General features: G+C 44.9%; 1 long non-coding RNA gene across 2 annotated transcripts; it reads left to right on the forward strand.

Annotated features, from left to right (window-relative positions):
• Positions 1 to 9131: 9131 nt before the first annotated feature.
• Positions 9132 to 12779, forward strand: LOC115329232. Of its 2 annotated transcripts, none has more exons than XR_005717890.3 (4): positions 9132 to 9367; positions 11249 to 11394; positions 12243 to 12341; positions 12731 to 12779. It is a non-coding gene; the product is annotated as an uncharacterized LOC115329232 (long non-coding RNA). The 2 variants fall into 2 exon arrangements; XR_006077884.1 differs by lacking the exon at positions 12731 to 12779 and adding an exon at positions 12438 to 12483.
• Positions 12780 to 13123: the final 344 nt, after the last annotated feature.

A 13123-nucleotide genomic window follows, 5' to 3' on the forward strand; every position in this document is an offset into this window, starting at 1 on the left:
GCGTGAAAGGGCATTGGAGTGCGAGGCGCGACGGGCATGCAAACGATGGTGGGAGCGGACGTGGTTTGCTGCTACAGGGTTGTCATTCTTGGCTTAGTCAGCTTCGGTTTTTCTGGCAAAAGACCTAATTCCGGTGGTTCTTGCTGGTAGCAGCGACTGGCTTGGATTTCAAGTTGTTCGTGGTGTATTTCCAAGTTTCGCCCTTGTGGTACTCGCTTGTCTTGCAATTTTGCTGTCGGGCTTGGGATAGGACTTGGTTCACGGCTCACCGGGGGTTTAAGACTCGGGATAATGTGCCACCCGTGTCTTGTTATCGGGCAACTCGGCTGAGGAGCCGCCAGGCTAGACACAGAGTAAAGGGCTATGGGTTAAGAGGGCGCGGTACCTCTATTTATTCGTCCGTTTCAGCCACCAGATGGCGCGCGGCTCGAAACGTGGTTGAACGCGCAACTTCTAGATGGCGCCAGTATCGAGGTGTGAAAAGGCCCGCGTTATCCGCTGCGTGAAATAGATCCCGAAATCTGCCGTGTTCTCCCGGCGGAGGAAGTTTCTGCATCCCTCGCGCGCGCTTGGTATGTACGCGCGGTGACCGAGTCCGGCCTCTGCGCTGTGTGATGCAGTGGGTGGCGCTCGTTTCTGTTCGGAGGTAGGAATAAAAATGCCGGTCCCCTTTTTTACGACGCTCGTTTCTATAGCTTGTTTTTCTTTTTTTTTATCTCAAGTGACCTACAGTACCGCCTGTTCGAAATCGTCCTTTGCGGTGAGCGATTGAGAGTCAGGTTAGCATTTTATTTGGGTCAGCACTACACGTTTAATGGAGACCTCGGGCGGTGATGTAAATATGCATTGCTTCCCAAAGTGTGTCCAAGGTGCGCAATGACAATTGGAAAGGGTATTGAAGGCGCGCGACCGTCGGTTGGTAAAATACGTGCGTTAGATTGACTTATTCAGTCTAATCATTTTTGCCAACGTCTTTTATCTGTTTCGACAAATGACATGGTCGAGTCTATTGATAACCTTAGCTAGATTGGACGTACGGAGTGTCCGGGCTTTAAATAAATTTGCTTCGTTTATGTGAATGAATAACTGTGTTCTCTTTTCCGTGCTCGGTGCTATGCAAAAATCGCTGAGATGTTATGGTAGCTCAGTGTGGCGGCGTTTTGCACGCTGACTCGCTATTGCATTTGCTGTGCACAATATGTGTTCAGATGGAATGTGCCAAATCGTATTTCCGATCGATATGATAGATTTACTTTGCTACAGTGTTAATTATATTTTCCTGATTTAAACTGGTTCGTCCCTGATCTGAGCCTAAGTTTAAATTCGAAGGGCAGACAGACTTAGCGTCGTAACAGTCGTAATGCGCAGAAAGAAATTAGTACCATGAAAGAAAAACAAAAGGATACGAGGTGGCTCAGTGTTATAGAAGTAATGAGTGTGCAAAGGATGGGATACGGTCCATTCGTCACATGCACACTCGTCACAGGACGATTGGTCACAGGACGATTCGTCACACAGGAACATTCGTCATAGGATGACTCGTCACGCGGCCAACCGGTCTCACAATAGTTCGTCCCCCCAAAAATGTATTGTTCAATTTGGTTCGGGCGGACAAAGGCGAAGAAATTGTAAGGAACGTTTTAGCTTCTGATTCGGTCCCGAACATTGAATGTTGGTTGGGCCTCAGAAAGTCGGTCACCTATTATCTTAGCATGTCTTTCGCTTCTCGAGGTCAAAGAATTTGTAACAGACGTTCTAGCTATCTGGGTCCGTCCTGAACGGTGAATGCGGAGGCCATAGAAGAGCGACTATTTTTGAACTACATTCAAAAGGATGGAGGTGATCGCAACAGAGAGAGCCATGATGCTGCACGAGGGGTACTCGTACACATTCGGCAGAAGGAATTCCGATACTTGTTGGTTTTGTCGAATAGGTGTATGCAAGGCAAAACTAAAAACTAATTTGGCTGCCAGTCGGATTATTGCTCGTTCAAGCCTGCAACTGAGATCAACCTGCTGAAGACCCGTAATATAATGAAAGGAAAAGCGGATGAGTATTGTAATATTAGTTTATATAACCATTGGTTTACGTGACAGTGGAAAATTGTGAAACTCCTCATCAGGGTATGTAGGCAGATGTTGAAATTTACAATTTACTATCGTCCCCTGCTCGATCAATGAGACCAGTTGCCCGCATGACGAGTCATCCTGTGACAAATGTTCCTATGTGACGAATCATCCTGTGACCAATCGTCCTGTGACGAATGCGCATGTGACGAATCGTCCTCATCCCGCAAAGGATGCCATCGTACGTTTTTTTTTTTTCTTTTTTTAACTCTCCGCATTGCTGGGAAACGCTCAAGGTACCAGCAAAGACAGCGAGCTGGCATGAAATTTCCATCGAGCGGAAAACGAGTGTGACTTTTATTTCATCATGCGCTTTCATTTTGATATGGCTCAAAATGGGCGCGAAATAGTAACAGGTAAGGCAACAAAATTTAGATGTTAGGTCTGGAGCACCGCCATACTCAGCCGTGTTGGGGGCATCTCTCGCGAGTCAATACGGCAAAGGTATTGCGCGTCGAACTGTACGTGAGAGTTATCCATTTCAGCGAAACCTTGATTTCGCAAAACTATTGTGGCTCGAGTCGTGGCTTCCAGTACTTGAAAGCCACGAGCGAAGAAATAAATGACAGTTGATTTTGAAGGACAATCGCGACGTGGAAACCCATAAAAGAGAGTTCCAATAAGACGAGAGCTTCCCCTTCTCTTCAAGTGCGTGGGTTACGCTCTCAATCCTGCACCTGTGGTAACACCGCAGGCTCCTAAAATGGCTTTGAAAACGTTCCTGATCGCAACAACTTTTTTTTTTTTTTTTTGTCGAGGCGCTATTTCATTTTTTTTTTTACTTTTTGTCTACCTTGATACCCCATCAGCGCAAAAACTACCATAAACTAAAAAAAAAAAATAGTGGGCATACAACGACAACGCACCCACTGGGACCCGAGTCAAGGCAAAAACAACTAACTACTAAAAGGGGAAAAAAATCGTGTTCGCATACACAGACAGAACGCCTCCATCGAAAGAAATGAATCATGCGCTTGTTCTGCCAGTCTCGTTGTGCGTCTGTCAAAAGCCACAAAGGAGGAAGACAATCAGCGCCTACACCACTCCCCTCCACTCCCCCCCCCCCCCCCCCCCACCACCCCTAAAAAGAAGAAAAGAAAGGTTTCTTGGGCGAGCGCGCGGTCGCCCAAGCGATGACCTTGGAAGGGTATGCGATTGTAGCACGTTTGTCCCCCGGTTGTGCCCCTGTTTCAAATGCCACGGTCCGTTTCTCCCAAGTGCCCGTCTTATCTTCCCGAGTATCAACTCCGCAGTGATTCTGAATCATTCCGATGCTTTCCAACGTTGCAAAACTGTTAGACGAATATTTGCACAGAAGTATACTCTGTTCGCAGAACTATCTACGGCGCTAAAATTCAAAAGCGCCGAGTTAGATTGGGGAACTCGTGTAGGTTTAGCTCATCGTTGGAACATTCTTATTCGCTCGATGAACTCCACAAAACGTGTAAATATTAGAATGAACTTTCCAGAGAACGAGAGTTGTTGTCGGGGTTCCAGGCGACCGGACAGGTCGCAATTATTGGCTGATTAAAAATTTTATTTCATAATCACAATCGCATCATCAAGGGCACGCCATTTCCTCATCACTTCTTCTACGAAAAGAGTTGCTGTATTCGTAGCACACACAGACGGAAACGGTTGAGACTGCCCAAATAATATCTTCTTTTGGCAGGTACTGCGCAGCGATTACACACAATGCCTCTAACATAAACATGCTGCTCCACATGTCTATTCACAAGATGCAATACATCGTTCTCCCAACTTTGTTGAAATGGGCATGAAAGCGCGTAACCGTCACTTTTTTGAAGTTCTACTTAGAGGTGAAGTGTTTACCGTAAAAAGTCGTTAATTATTTATTTTTTTCCGTTTACTACAAAGCTCGATTCCCTTAAATTTTTGTTTTTATATCGTCTCTACAGCGCTTTTACGTCGGTACTTTCGTGTTAGAGGACATCACATAATGTGCGAAAAAAACAACAAAAAAACGGTAGGATCGATGCTGCATAGCCTTTTTTTTTTTTTGTGCACATCAAGAAAAAAAAAAAAAAAAGATAGTAGTTGTCTTCACTTCGCACTGCATGTTTTGGCACGGAAGTTCCTATTTGGTTATGATGTCTTTACTTTCTTAAAAATTATATACAGTAATTTAAATTACCGAGTTACAAAAACGTCGAAATTGTATAATTGCTTTTCGTTGGGACGCCATGACGACAGCGACACTCGTGTTCCCTCGTGGTTTTCGCCAGCATTTCTACGATGAATTGCCAGGATCGCGAGATGCAACAGCGTGACACTCCGTCTTCTGTGACGTCATTTGTTGCACTTCGGGACAACTTTTGATGTATGGCCAGCATAAGACGCTAACCACACCAGTCGGAGACGCGCTGCAGGTGCCATAGTACTGCTCGTAAAAGTAGCTGTCACGTGCTTTGCTCCGCGACTGAGGGTTGCCAAATTACGGTGAAACGGAGTATAGACAAAACAGACTGGACGACATTTACCGGGCATCTTTAGAGCTGCGAAGCTCAAAATCACGCGTACTCATAAGATTTTTTTTTCTCGCGTGTTTGTGATTTTTATGATGTCCTGCAAGCAAGAAAAAAATATATATGGTGAAGTCACTCCGAGGGGGTAGCGATAACTGCGAGCCACGAACATGAAGGACTCGCTAACATCCGTCAGGAGTGTGAGCGGTAAATCGTCACGCAAACATATTCTCACAAGCTGCAAATATTTATTTGGCTTAGCAAGTAGAATACTAGTATACTAACGACATGTGATTATTGTACACAAGATACCATTTCTCGGTTCTTCAAAACCATTTCCCAAGTCTGAACGGTCGCGCTACGGGCCGCGGCTAGCCGTGCCCTCGATAGACTACGGAGCTGCGTTGTGTCGTCTGCTACTGTACCGCCAACAGGAGAGCGATAGCTCTGTGTGTTCCACAGATGCGTGTTGCGGTATAACTCTGTACGTCTGTCCTAGAGGAAGACAAAGAGATAGGCTCTGTGACCCCCTCCTAAGCTAACAAAAACAAACAGAAGTATACTCGTTTGGACTGAAAGGTTTACAAAATAGTGACCAGACATTGGAAAAGCATATGTCACAGAACTTGGTTTATGAAATGGCATCATTGTTTCGAGCAAGAAATCACCTGCTCACCACTGGGACGATGAAATCGTCACTATTTATTGCGTCAGGTATATTTGCGCTCATGAAGAAAAATCTGAACACATCCTTCTCCCAAAGTCCTATGTCGAATAATAAACACTTTTTTAAACATCTATGCACAAATAACTCATTTTTTTCTACACTTGTATATGCACGTTAATTGACGTCAAACCGCATTTTTGATTAGATCTTGATGTCTACACCAACTACATTCATATTTTTTAGGGCTTTATTGAACGATAACTTCAACTATAGTTAATGGAACACGATGGCTCGATCTCGACAAAAACCTCAACGTGCGAAGCTTCCACAGACGGTCGCTAGCGAGTATTCTCAATGTGAGACTTCAGAAGCTTTCGCTTGCCATAGGGAGCTTGCTTTCGACTACAGCACTGCACGGGCCCGGAAAGCGCTGCTGTGTGGAGAGGTTGACTTACAAGATGACGTGTTACGTGGTCACGTAAGATGGCGTCATTTCGTGCAGCGTGATCACGTAAGATGACGTCATTTCGTGTAACGAGATCATGTAAGATGACGTGTTTGTGTCACGTCATCACGTAAGATGACGTCAGTTCGTATGAACTGACGTCATCTTACGACAACGCCAACAACATTAGTGCCGTCCGGAACCATTGACCTTAGAAACGCGCTTCTTCGCTTGAAGAGCTGATATGCGTTGATTGTTATTTGTTTCTTTTGCCTACTACAGACCATTCAAGAACTCGCCTTCTGGGTGCCACCAACTTCGTCTACTGGGCTGTGAAGCGCGTTCGAGCGTGCGCAATACCTCTCTAGGCCGAAAGATTGTACACTGAGTATGCGTTCACAGCTCAATGACTTTGGCATTTTTCGTCAGGATAGATGCTCCCACGAGAAGAGCGTAATGGATATGTGAATAGAATTGGAAATTTGAAATGTTCTTGTCCAATCGCATTTTTCTTTGGTTATCAACGCTTTTTAGCGTCATCACTAGACGTTCAACCCATAATACACTGGTGATTAAAAAATAAGCCCCGAAAAACATGCACCGATTTTCGCTCAAAAATAAACACCGGAAAAAAACATACCGTAATCATTACCCATGTCACCTTTTTGGGTGATATGTGAATTTCCAGAAGAACAGCGAGTTATCACCCTCCCCTAGGAATACCCTGACTACAGAGCAGGCGACCCGTTTTTCCCCGCGTTAGATTGTGGTGACCACGAACCGTACGGAGGTCACAGGACGTCCGTGAAAAACAAAAAGGAGGCAAACAACGATCTACTCTGTGCACGCTTCATCCCCAATTTCCACGACCCCAAGGCCGAAGGACGTTTGTGTGAAGGATAACGATAAAATAAAACTTTGCGTCAAAAAAAAAAAAAAGAAAAAAAAAAACGTTTTTAAAAGAAAAAAAAAAGTAGAAACAAGCACAACGCGTTGACGGACCGCGAGGTTGTGGAACACCTCGCGGTCCGCTTGCCACAGGACGGTTGTCTTTGACCCATAGCTCCAAGGTGAATTCGCCACTTGCGAAAACACGGAGACCTACCCAGCGAGAACCAGGAAAGCAAGACACGCACACTGACGCCTCGGCGTGCAGAATGAAACAGGATACGGGCGCGGAACACGGCCGCGGAAGAACACCTCGCACAGTGCCGATCCGGCCGATCTCCGAACGGACGATTTCGCATTTCGTGGACAGCGAGCGCCACCGCACGGGAGAGAGAGGTACCTTAAAAACGACGAAAACAAGCACCGACACCTTGGTTCTTTATATTTGCTGTAGTTACGGAACAAATCGACTTACATGAATAATTTGAATATTATTCGATTCCGTAATAAATTTAGAAGACATTAAACGCAATTCTTCTTATGTTTGAATTTAGATAATTTTGTAAATTCGCTCCGAACGCAAGAGTGCCGAATTAGCCGATTTTGACCATTTTCATGATTTTTTTAAAGAATATAATTAAATTTATGACGAAACATCTGTTGCGTTTAGTGTCTCGATAATGACTCAATGTCTTTAAAGCCGAAATTTTCAAGAAGATCCGCGCAGCCGCTATTATGTGAGAATTTTTTTAATTTGGTGAAAAACCTCATGTATTCTCTATGGGGCTCTGAGGTGCGCCCCCTCTTAAGTGCGCAGCTCCTCCATTAGAACATACAATGAAAGCTGAGCATGGCCTGGAACTTTTCAGAATAGTAAATATTGATAGAAAATAGGACTGGAGCAAGCATCCGAGACTAACAAAACAGACAGAAAAGAGTCTATCCTGACCACTAAAGAAGCTGCACTGCTTTAGTGACATTCTGTCCGAATAAATCCTCTCCTTCGGGGTCTGGCGACTGTCGTGGACGAGCTGAGCTGAAATCGATGTGAGACCACTTTTCTGGTAATGAGTCGCTACAGACTGCCGTCGCAAAGCGGCGTGAATGGGTGGACTGGGTAGGTAACACGCGCGATGAAATGTCCATACAGCTTGCAATTCGCGTAACGAGTGTTGAAACTTTGGTGTCGACGAAACGTGCGACAGACCAGCGGAATCCATACCAACTGCAACACCTGTGCTCCGTGAAGGTGCACGTCTACGCTAGAACAATTTAGGCAGCACAGCATCACCTAAAGCACGACACAGGAACTACCAGCTTGGAGGCAGCTCTTCGGCGCGCCTCACACCTGTGCTCCGTGAAAGTGCGCGTCTACGCCGGAACAATTTGGGAAGCAGCACAGTATCATTTAGCACGGCACTACAAGCGGCAAGGCAGCTCTCCGGTGCACGGCACAACCAAAGTGAGCCTTCGGTCATTTGAACGAAGCGGCACCACGATTGCACACTGCCAAGCACGACTCACGCAAATACTTTTACTAAACTGTGTATCCAAATATATTGCACACGCTTTACTGCAGATCTCGAAGGTTCCGACGGTCAACGAGAGCACAGAAACGTCGCCTTAAATTTTATCCTAGCGGTATCCGAATCAATCCGCCAGGATTGATTCGGATACCGCTAGATTCTGCCCTACGTTGCTCGCATTGATTCGGAATCAATGCGAGCAACGTAGGGCAGATTGTCTCTTGCGTGCCATTACCGCCGTCGGTCACTAGCGAAGTGCACACCGTTCCTCCGTATTTTCACCTTCTACCTACGTCAGACACCACGCTAAACTCTGAAGTCGCTGTCGACCGGCCTCATATGACGGCTTCTGCGTCTGAAGTCAACTCGCCGAGACGAACGACAACCAACATAGCATCCGACAAGCTCCGGCCCAGCTGGGGCCAGCCGCTGCATGGGCGCTGCCATCTTTCCTGTGACGTCACGTATTTGGTTCGGTCATGTGACGAGTGGTCAAATTTGCGTACAATGGCAGCCGCCTTATGGGGGTCACTTTCGAGTGCAGACCGGAACCCCGGTTTATCGCTCTAAGCCCCTCTACCTCGTTGGTTGGTCTCTGCTTCGATAATCGAAAAAATATGGTTACAGATGAATTTCAGAATGGTTTTATGAGCAATACAATATGGCGACTAACATCAAATGAAGTTTCTAGAGTGGATGCGTCTGGATTAAAAAACCGTTCGCTCACGCTCACGGGAAGCCCTCTCACAGAAGACATTTCCTGTTGTGCCACACGGTAAAAACGTTCCGTAAAAAAACGTAGAACTTCTCATTAAAAGCTACGGAGAAGCATCCGTAATCTGAAATACGGTTGACTTGTCCGTAAATCTAAAGTTACGATTCTGTAAACAACAACAAAAGTTGTTTGCAACAAGCTGAAAATTGTCTTATTTGGTTTAGACTAATAGACAACGGTTCTCACTCTTTAAAATATCATTTATTGCACTGTTAAACAACTTATAATAAAGGTTCCGAAACGAGGTGGCGCTAGTAACCGCTTAGTCGAAAAGGCTCGAGGTGAGATTTTTGTCTAGTACAATCACACTACCGCTATCTCTTCATCTACCCATCTCCGCTCGCTTGTTTTCCTTGTTTTGCTACCGCGCTTGTTTTGTCGAGGGGTAAAGGCGCTTGGTGATTTTTGCGGTTGCGACTGTTCTACGTTAAACTACCTTGTTGTTATCAAAACGGTGAGTTTGTTCTGCTCTTTTTATTAACATTGATTGGGGACTGTCATATATGCGTTCGTATTTTTGACACTTATTTCCTCGAAAGGAACGAAATCGCGGATTTGCGTCGCTTTAAACTTTCGGGTTCAATGACGTTCGCCGCTATCTCAGTTCGTGTTTGACGTTCTTCTCAGAATTGAAAGCTCATGTCGGGTACTCGTTTGAACCTTGTGTGATGTCGCGAGCTCGCTGGTACGCGCGGTTCGTCGTTCGTAGCGATTGGGAGGCTGTTCGCGCGTGCTGGCTGGCAGGAGTGTTGCAGTAAAGCACATGACAACGCATTGTCTGAGTGCGTGAGTGTGCTTTACGAGTTTCGCAACGTTGTTCGCGCGGCCTGTAGCCTGCTCTTTTCGCCGGGGGGTCCCTATTGTTTCGTCGAAATTCGCTTCGCGGAAGTACGTTTCGTGGACCACTTTTCATGGACACGTTTCGTCGACACGAACGTTTCATCGGCACTCGTTACGCGAATTTCACGCTGCAGGGTAGTTTCGCCACGCGTGTATCGGTGAAGTGCGCGTTAACCCACACTCCCGCCTGCGTTCACACCACTTCGCGGTGACAGCCTGCGGCTGCACATTACAAAAATGTTAACCCACCTAACCGACCCGTACAGGTCGCTTCGCGGCGACAGTCTCGTGCAGGTTATTAACCCCCCCCCCCCCACCCTAAAAAAAAAAAAAAATAAAAAAAAAATTTGAGCTGTTGATGAAACGATCTGTCGAGGAAACGTCGTTCGATGAACTGATTCCTACCGGTGTATCACCACTGCGTGATGCGCGTTGACTAGTTAGCAATCACAATGCAGCTGATGAATTTCTCATTTCACAGAATGCACCTGTGTCACCGTACGCTGATTCCCCCCAACCACATGGTCTAAGACCATCGTATTGATATTAATTTTTATGCTCATAATATTCTATGTGTATATTAAAGCAATATACGTCCACCCATTACTTGCATGGCGCCACTCAGGAGGGCACGTGATACCACTGTTCCACGGACTGTAAAATTGTATGCATTATTCTTGGCTCTGCAGTCAGACTGTTTTTAAAGAGCTTAGCCACCGTTCCTGCAGATTCAAATCGTCCGAGATGCAAGCTCATAATTTTTTCAGGAGGCGTCATCAACAACAATTGCACGCTTCCTTGTCACCGAGCGTCAGCCAATGTTTAAAGAGCCTATGCCATTCTTGAAGGTGGTATGCGTCTTGTTTGGAGCTTTTTGCGTGTTGAATTTACCTATCTAAAGGAAGCTTTGGCCAGTCTCGAGTTTATTCAACGGGGAGAGAATCTTAAAATGTGTCAAGTCCACAGGATATGTCATAGAATGACATAATCTATATCACCCTTTCATTTATCGTGCCTCAATGCCCTTTTTCACAACTCGCACAAACATTTGATCTGTATTAATTTTACAAAGAATTACGCTAATGCATTTCTATAATGAATTGATAACATGTGAACACTGGTTGTCATTAGGCTGTAACTTTCAAGGCTGGGAAACATGGTTATCTTGTATAGACTAACACGCAGCACTGACGTCTTGCAGCTGCGGCAGCGCTGTCGATGGCACTGCGCATGCGCGCACACTTCATTTCACGCTAATTTGGTTTCTGCGCATGCGCAGTGCCCACACCTGGTGTGGGCAAACGCGGGCTTGTGTATAAACAGCGTGTCAGTGTATAGAATGTGTGTTTGTTCAGCAGTCCTCCAGGTTTAAGATGATCCAACACTACCATAGTCTGACCTGATAATAGAAAAAAAATGGCTTTACCTTCACCAGGCTGAGTATTCATGAAGCATGCATGGCATTAATGTTAGATGATGCAATATATCCTCTTAGACTAATCTTCCAAATCAACCTGGAGAAGGGGTTGAAGAAAATGGGAGCAGTGAAGCGAACAACGGCCCATCGCAAGATTTTAGCGCTGCTGAAGGGCTTCAAATGAGTCTCCACAGAAATCCCTTGAATCTGTATGTTTTTTTATGGTAAGTGCAAATTTGAATTCCTGCACGTCTAGCGTGTCTCTAAGAGGGAGATAACACTAATGTGGCTGACGCCAACCTTTTAAGAAGTGTAAGGAAGGGCTTTGGGAATATTCAAAACTTCCGAATATCGAAGCGAATGATGTCATATTTTGTTTATACTTTCATTGAATATGACGGTTCTGCAGTTGTACCAATTTTCAATCTGAGAATGCTCCAGGACACACCATCTTAAACAAGCAACTGAAACGACTCGCAAAAGCCCACACAGAAGTCTGGAAACTGTATGCAAATAAAACTTATTTCCACTCGTTCATTTAAAACTGGAAGTCATCCTATAATTGTCAACAAAGATGTTTGATTTATAAACTTTTTGAGCCCCCAGAGCAAATGCATGATTTGCTGCGATACGCTGCTGTGAACCGGTGATGCATGCATGCAGTGCGAGTGCTACAATGTCAAGGCAGATGTGGCTGACATGATATGGTATTCATATCCTGTGTTATCAGGAGTCTGCATCTGTTTAATTACAGCAACCAGCATCCTGCCATTTTGCAGCTTATCTCCTTGCAACTTTTTTGCCCCTTGCTCTTGCACAAAGTAATTATTCGTTCAATATTTAAATGTATTATTATTAAATAGTAACTTTTAAGCTTCGAAGTAAGTGAAGCTGCGTGGTTTTTCTTTTTGTTTTATACTGGTTTTTCAAAGCACAAGTCGGCCGGTTTGGCAGCCACCTGCAGCTATGCTTGTACTGCTTGACTGCTTATCATGTCCAGTGCCAACTGCTATTTAAGCTGCTCTAACTTGATTGAATTGATAGTCAAACAATCTTGTGTCTTGTTTTTCAGAAAATACAGTTTGCACCTCAAGACATCGAGCAATGTTTGATGATTTAACCAATTGAACAAGTTGAATTACGGACTCAACTTTGCTTTTGTTTTTCTATAGTAAGTCACAAGTCTGAGCTTTTACAGATTGAGCATGTCCCTGGGAGGGAGGCAACGCTGATGTAGCTGATGTCACTTTTTCGACAACTGTTGTAGCAATATCAGCCGCTTCTAACATGGTGCCACTAAAACCCCAGTTTGAGTATGTATTAAGCTTTTTTCTATTCCATATTTTAGCAGGTTATGAGTTAACTTCAAAATGGAACTACATGGTTCATTTTTGCTTTGTAGAGGGTTTTTCAGGGCACAAGTTGGCTGATCTCCGGCAGCCTCCTGCAGCCATGCTTGCACTGCAGTGTTACTTTGCATGTCTAGTGCCAGCTGTGATTTAAGCTACTCTTACTTGCCTAAACTAGCATTCTGACAGTCTTATGTGTCTTGTTTTTCAGAAAAAATAGGTAGCAGCTCGAAACGTCGATAAATGTTTGATGATTTAACCATTTCAACAAGTCGAGTTACAGAGTCAACCTCGCTTGTGTTTTTTATGGTAAGTCACAAGTCTGATTTCTTACATATTGAGCATGTCCCTGAGAGGGAGGCAACGCTGATGTAGCTGATGTCACTTTTTCAACAACTGTTGTAGCAATATCAGTCACATCTAACATGGTGCCACTAAAGCCCCAGTTGGAGCATGTATCAAGCCTTTTTTTAATCCATATTTTAGCAGGTTATGAGTTAACTTCGCAATGAAAAAGCATGGTTCATTCTTGTTTTGTGGAGGTTTTTCAGGGCACAAGTTGGCTGATCTCTGGCAGCCTCCCCATACTTGCACTGCAGGGTTA

The sequence above is a fragment of the Ixodes scapularis genome, unplaced genomic scaffold, assembly GCF_016920785.2.
Source record: "Ixodes scapularis isolate PalLabHiFi unplaced genomic scaffold, ASM1692078v2 PGA_scaffold28__5_contigs__length_5199819, whole genome shotgun sequence".
Lineage (NCBI taxonomy): Eukaryota > Metazoa > Arthropoda > Arachnida > Ixodida > Ixodidae > Ixodes > Ixodes scapularis.